The following is a 7,832-nucleotide window of genomic DNA, read 5'->3' on the forward strand; positions in this document are numbered from 1 at the left end:
TTTTAAGCCCTTTTTGGATCCATTAAAAGTTTGTATGTGTGTTCGAAACCAACGGCTTTGTCCTCAATTGGGTTCTCGGAGGCTCCGCCTAAGAGAACCGTCAGAACATTTGAGTACACGAATGTTTGTCCCCAATTGGGCCTCACAGTGTCCAATCATGGATTTCCTGATTTCTCGTACAAAGTGATCGAAGTCCGGTAGCTGGTCTCGAGGCGGGCTGTACACGCTGACCACGAATAGCTTTTTCTGCGTCTTTCGTTCCGGTAACAACTCGATTAAGGTGTGTTCTGTCTGGGTGTTGTCTACGCCGTGTTTTTGGGCTGTGAGTGTTTTCACCAGTATGGCAGTATCGAGTTTGTGCATATGTGGCGTATTCTTTCAGCCAGACGTTCTGCGCGTTGCTTTCCTGTAGTGATATGACGCCGGGTTGATTCAGCTTGACGAATTATTGCAGGTTGGCGTGTCGAGTGCCGTATGATCGACAGTTCCCTCGCCATATGGGTATAGTTGAACGCTGGTTCTTTGCCTTGTGGTTAGGGGTCACCATCCTCGATGGATTCGAATTCGCGTCGGAGATCACGAGTGGGCGAGACCGAGCGAGAATCGCTGTGGCTGTTCGCCCGTGCCTTCTTCCCAGTCGTGGGGCGCGAATTGTCGAGCCGTGTCTAGGTGATGCAGTTGCTGTTTACAAGCGCCATAAAATTTTTGAGCTGTGGCGCGATCCCATCTATTTTGGCGTTCGACATGGCAATCTTGTTTTCGAAGGTAGCGGCTGATTTTTTGACTGTTGATTGGACATTTTTTTCTTTTATGGCGTGAATGTTCTTCATAAAGTTTGCTTGAAATATCAGGCACCTTGAATCTACAATGGCTTCAACGTTTGCCTTTGTCAACGTCCTTCCCGACTGTCTGTTTATGTTTTCGAGCTCCTGGCATTTTTGATGCAGCCTGTCTGTGAGTTCTTGTTGTTCTTTGCATTTTTAGAGCAGTTTGTCAGTGAGCTCTTGCTGTTTCTGTTGACTGCGGGTAGCTTGTCTATGAGGTTTTGCTGGCTTTGCAATTGGCTGTGTTGATTCAGCAGTTGGCTCTGCTGGTTCTGCTGTTTGTTTTTTAAGACCCGTATGACTGCGACTTCGGCCGATGCATCGAAGCTGCTCGTACCAACCGACTCGCTCGAGCCGCTTAGCAGCGGGCGACTCAGTGGGATTAGCTCGCATGGAACAGCGCTGCTAAAAACGCCCTTCGCCTACTTGCAGATCGACGTGGTGATTACCTGGAGAGCCTGGATGACGCCCCCTCAACTCTACTGACAAGAAGCCATCACTGCGCCTGCGCACCGCCGGTCCTGCAGCTATAAAAGCAAGGTGGTGGAACCCTCTCGGCACAGAGCAGCGGGCGACTCAGTGGGATTAGCTCGCATGGAACAGCGCTGCTAAAAACGCCCGTCGCCTACTTGCAGGTGCGTGACTTAGACGCTTTATTTTTATCACCTACTCTAAGTCGCTCGCTGTTCTGGCTCTATGATGGGAGCAAAAGCAGCTACCACCATCAAAGAATTGGCGAAAATTGTTCACGACATGTCACTGAAGTTTGACAAAATTGATGCAATCAGGACTGACCTTGACGAAATCAAGGAAGCGACTCAGTATATTAGTAATTCCTTTGATGATTTTAAGACCAAGCTAGAAAGTGCCTGCGCGGATCTCAAGACTCTGAAAGAGGACAATGAGTAGCTTATAAAAGAAAACCTGCACCTTAAGCAGGAACTTACCACAACAAAGAAGGACATAATCGATTTGAAGCAATACAGCAGAGCAATGAATTTGGAGATTAAGGGTCTTCCTTTCACTGTTGATGAGAACCTTGAAAATACCGTGCAGGTACTTGGAACTAAACTTGGCACGGAAGTCTCCGCATCTGACATTGATGTAGTTCATCGCGTATCAACTAAAGATAAAACAAAATCCAACATTGTTGTCCGATTTACATCTCGCAAAGTCAGAGACAACTTCCTCCAACTCGCAAAAAGGAAGAAACTTTCCACATTAATCTTGCAATTCAAAGATGACAATCCTATTTACCTAAATGAACATTTATGTCCGGAACTGAAGATCTTGCTCGGCAAGACCACTCAGAAAAGGAAAGAAAAACAGTGGAAATTTTCCTGGGTTTCCAATGGAAAAATTCTTGTCCGGAAAACTGAAACCTGGTCAGTCATTCACATCACTTGTGAGGAAGACTTGAATTTAATTGCATGATTTTGTGGCCGCTGCATTAAGTAAGCCATTTCCAGAAATGTGTAATGTGTCGCATCTGAACGCGGCTTTTTCAGCTGCGCATAATCTGAAGATACTACACTGCAATATTAGAAGCTTAACTAAAAATATTGACTCTTTGCTGGTTTTATTAAAATCCCATTCCTTTGAGTATGATATAATCGCGTTGTCAGAAACGTGGTTGAAACCTGATGAATTCTTTAATATTCCGAATTTTAATTCAGTTCATCTCTCGCGACCAACAAAGACGCGTGGCGGAGGAGTTGCATTGTATGAACACAAGAATATTCCTTTCAGGCATTGTCCCAAACTGACATGTCAGGTTCCCGAGGCATATGATTTCTTATTCCTTGAGCTGAGTTCCAAGTTAACTGTAGGTGTTTTATACCGTTCCCCAAGTTCGCACATTAGTCTTTTTCTGGATGCCTTTGAACCTGCTCTAGAACATCTCGCTTCTATGAATAATCCGGCAATAATATGTGGAGATAATAATATCGGCACGCTTAATGACAATGCAGCACCATACGTGAACCTGATTGAGTCTTACGGGTTCCTTAATCAAATAACACAACCAACTCGAGTCACCCCCCTCCACAGCGACGCTCATAGACCATATCCTATGCAATTTCGAAACCTCACTGTCTTTCTCTGGAGTTATTGATGCTGATATTTCTGACCATTTTCCAGTGTTTCTTCTAGCATCGTGTTCTCCTCTCAAAAAAAGAAATCAAGAAACGCGTGAAAACAACTGTTGATCACAGCCTGTTAAGTTACCGTATACGCACTCTAGTGATCAATGTTGAGAACAGTAAGAATATTAACAAAGAAGTCGACCACCTTATAAATGTTATCTCATCTTGCTTTACAGAAACAATTGTTAACGCAAAATCTTATTATTCTGACCCAATATGTCCTTGGGTAACGACTGAGGTCTTAGCTGCTATACAAACTAAAGATAAATGGTATAGAAAGCACAAGCAGTTCAAAGCTAATGAATACTATCGTATACAATATAAAATACATAGAAATAAAGCTCTGGCCTTACTTAGAAAATCCAAAAAGCACTATCATACAACTCTTATAGAAAGCAACCAACATGCCCCGCGTAAAATGTGGAAAATAATAAACTCGGTCATTACACTTCGAGAGAAGGATCATATATTGCCAGAAATTATCCCACCTACTAGAACCACAGAAAGCCTTGCGGAAGACTTCAATCAATACTTTTGTAATATAGGTCCAAGTCTTGCGAAACAACTAAGTATGCACGAAGCCCCCGAGCTCCCAGCTCCTGTACTTAATTCGTTTGTTTTTGATGACATTACTCAGGATGAAATCATTTCTACCGTTAACACAATGACTGCAGGAAGAACACCAGGTAAAGATAAGATACCCTTACTCGTCATTAAACAGCACATCGAGGAACTGAGTGGCCATTTAGAAAAATTATTTAATGCATCCTTCTACATGACCACATATCCAGACGCATTTAAAATAGCGCAAGTCACACCAATATACAAGTCCGGTAGTAAGGATGACATCCAGAACTACCGACCAATATCAATACTTAGTGCCCTTAACACAGTATTTGAGAAGTTATTGATGAAACGTTTTACCCATTTTCTAGATAAGTACAACGTACTAGTAGATAACCAGCATGGTTTTAGGAAAAACAGATCTACTTCCATGGCTGTACAATGTTTAAGTGAATTTATTAACAAAGCATTAAATAACAAAGAGTATGTAGTTGGCATTTTTGTTGATATTAAAAAGGCGTTTGACACTGTGAACCATGATATACTACTATCAAAACTACATCGGTATGGATTCAGAGGTCAAGCGAAGCAGTTTTTCGAAAGCTATCTTTCTGGTCGCAAGCAATGTGTTAAAATCGACAAATCCGTATCAAGTGTTCATTCCATCCTTTGTGGCGCGCCTCAGGGCTCGGTATTGGGACCATTACTCTTTTCCCTGTACATAAATGATCTGCCAGATGCTTTGAATTATGCCCAAACTATTATGTATGCTGATGACACAGCCCTTCTCTTCTCTAGTCATGACCCTAATATGCTCGAAAGGCACGCTAATAGTGATCTTTCTCAGATGTGCCAGTGGTTTTTACAAAATAAATTAACTATACACACCTCAAAGACTAAATACATTGTGTTCTCTAGTTCATATAAATTTTCATATAGCTTAAATGAGTTACGAATAGGCGCAAACCCCCTCGAACGAGTCGATCAACAGGTATATCTTGGTATAACCCTAGATTCAGCTTTCAATTTTAATCCTCACATAATTCGAGTAAGCAGCAAATTGAGACGGGCTTGATTTATCCTAATAAAAGCTAGAAAGTTCTTCCCGCTTCGCACATTAAAAATTTTGTATTATTGCCTTTTTCAAAACAATATGACCTACTGCGTAGAGTCCTGGGGACTTACGTATAACACGTACTTAAATCAAATAGTAATTTTACAAAAAAGAGCACTTCGAATAGTAACACATAGTAAACACACAGATAGATCCGCTCCGCTATTTCGTCACTTAGACATTACACCTTTCTTTGCAATGCGGGATTTCAAACTAGCTTGTGTGGTTATACATATACTAAACCATAACATCCCACTATCATCATCTGTTTTTGTATATCCATCCCGTCCAACTAGAAATTTTTTCAATTGTCGATTTAACCTTCCAGCTGTTAATAATGTGTATGGTAAAAGAACTATCGCCTATGCCACTGCTAAAATTTGGAACCAGCTGCCTGCTAACTTAAAAGTAGGTCAATTCTCAATCGCCAATATAAAAAAATTTTTCCGAAGCCAGCAATATTAGACTCCTCTGTAAGTCTGTGTTTTCTCTTTGATGCATTCTTCCTTTTATTTTTATTTTTTTTTTACTTTTTTATTTTTTATGTTGTCCTCCGTACTATTGTATAATTTCTTGAGCATTTCGCCTGCCTTTGTGTATAACTGTCGTATAACTGCTGTTACATGAATCCTGTGTAAAATACTGAGTTGTCTCGCAATAATTATTTTTTCGCACTTCCTGCATGGGCCCAAGTCTAGCCGAGAAGGCTAAGGGCCCAGATGATTCATATGTATTTCTGATTAGCCGTTTCAGTAAACGGATTTTTTTTATTTGATTTTTGATACCACGTGGGCGTAGCTCGCGCTGTCGACTGAGCGGGAGGGAGAGTGGGAACGTGAGTGCGAAGCACTTCGCCGTATTGGTTGGAGCTGCTGCGTCTGGGGTAACTGCTCGCACTGACTCTGCTCGAGCTGGTGGCCGAGGTGCCCAGCACTGGGAAGTCTTCACTGCTGGAGCTCCAGTGGTTGTCACTTTCTTGCAGTCTGTTAAGGTGCTGTTTCCGCATGTTGTAGGGTGGAGAGCTTGGCTTCAGCCTCTCATCGCACTCTGTACTTGCAGTTTCGTGCGCTTCTCTGCAGAGCTTGCAGGTTGGTTTGCAGTCATGTTCTTGTGGTAGTCCAGTCTTGCCGCATTTGTAGCAAAAATCTGGGATCGGTTGGTGACAGACGTCGTGGTGGTGTCCCGTGTTGCCACAGGTGCGGCAGTACTGCACTGACTTGCGATATGGTCTGCAGTGGAAGTCTACGCTATGGAAGATGATGTAGGAGGGAACGTGTGGTCCTTCGAAGAATATGACTGCCGCGGTCGACTGACCCATCATTCGGGCGTGAAGAACGGTGTATTGTGCCAATGCTCGGATTCCTGCCATGAGTTCTGCGGTGCTTTTTCCTGGTATGAGGCCATTGATGACGCCTCGGGAGACGTCGTCCGGGGTTTGTATGTTGCCTTTGACGTTGTGGTAAGTGCTTCCGAGCTGTATTCTGTTGAGGCTGACCAGCATCCTGGCGTCTTCCTTGTCGGCCGTGCTTGCGATAATTAAATATTCGATTATCTGACTATCTGTACGATTAGCGTACTTTGTCATGGAAGTCCTGCTGCGATAGTCCTCTCACTTTACCGATGGCGTGCATGACTGCGACGGTATTCCATTCGGCGAGGTCAAGGCCTGCTTGCGGGCAGTAGACGATCTTAAAGTCGTCATGTGGCAGGGGCGGCATCCTTGGTCTGCGTTGTTGCTGTGAAAGTGTTGGATTGAACGTTTGCTAATCGGTTGGTTTTTTTTGCCGGCGACTTTGAATTCGAGGTTTCCTTCTTCGCTTTCTTGTTTCTCGTGATCCAGGTGCTTTCCGCTTCGATTGTTCGGCCGCTTTCTGCGTCATAGTTCCAGGTATCTTCCCCGGTGTTTTCTCCAGTCTGTTTGCATTGCATTTACTTCATCTTCTTTCTTGTTCATTGACATTTCGCTTGCAGCACCTGCCTCTCGGCTCATCGTAGGGGCTCTACGCCGCGGTGTGGGCGAGCGCTCGTGTGCTCGTGCTCACGCGGCACGCGGCGCGAGGGTGTTCCTGCCGATGAGATTGCGGGTGCTGGTTCTGGTGTTAGGCTTAACCGGGCGGGCGGGTGGTCGTCGGGAATGACGCTTGATATTTTGAGATAAGGTGCACTCGTCAGAATGTGGCTAGTGTCCGCCAATTTATCATGTCCCACTAAAACTTCTTGGCAGTCATTTTTCTACGCTCACCCACGGATGGAGCCATCTTCCTGATGAAGTCCTATTCATTTAGGATAACCAAAAATTTCGAGCAGTTCTGGCTAACATTGCGTAATTGAAGCATTTTTGTTTACCTTATGGTTGCAATCTAAGAACTTTAGTATTTACCGCTTTACTCTCCTAGCTTCCTTCCAATTTATCATGAAGCTGTTAACCCTAGCTAAAATTGTATAATCAGAAGCCTTTGTACTTAAACGTTCTAACTGCTTATATTTGTTCCTTTTCTTATCTGCTGCAACCCACTCCCCTCTTCAATGACTTCGGCGCTGAGGTTAATCATAAATAAATAAATAAATAAATAAATAAATAAATAAATAAATAAATAAATAAATAAATAAAATGAAGAGTTAGCTGTAGTTGATCGCCACCGGGTGTTTGGTCAATACAGGGGAAGTTGTGGTCGGCTCTTGAAAAGCAAGGATATTACAGTGTTAAAGAAAGAGGAGCTGTTGCTCTTGGCAGCCGATCTAGGTATCGAGATTACCCATAGGTTAAGGAAGCCAGAAATTAGTACTGTGATCGACGAAGTGTGTTTCAATGAGGACGAGCTCCCAGAGGCCTGGGAAAATATATATCGCGAGAGGGAGGAATGAGCGGAAAAAAAATGTGAAATAAAGGAACGCGAGGAGAAAAAAAAAGAGCGGAAAGCAAGGAGCGCGAGAGAAAAGAGAAACAAAGGGAACATATTCAGCTTGAAAAGGAACGAAGGCCAGCAGAAAACAGCAGTCTCTACCTGATTAATTTCGAACGGATTTGTGAGAAGCGATCATTTCACATGGACACATGGCCAGAGTGGTTGTTTGAGTTGAGGCCCGGAGTGGTCGCGCAGGTCGTAGTCCGACTGAGCCAGGCCGAGGCAGACAAACACGGTTTACTGAAGGTTGGTTTGTTCACTAAATACAAGCTCTCCACAG

This window comes from Dermacentor albipictus, chromosome 9 (assembly GCF_038994185.2).
Source record: "Dermacentor albipictus isolate Rhodes 1998 colony chromosome 9, USDA_Dalb.pri_finalv2, whole genome shotgun sequence".
NCBI lineage: Eukaryota > Metazoa > Arthropoda > Arachnida > Ixodida > Ixodidae > Dermacentor > Dermacentor albipictus.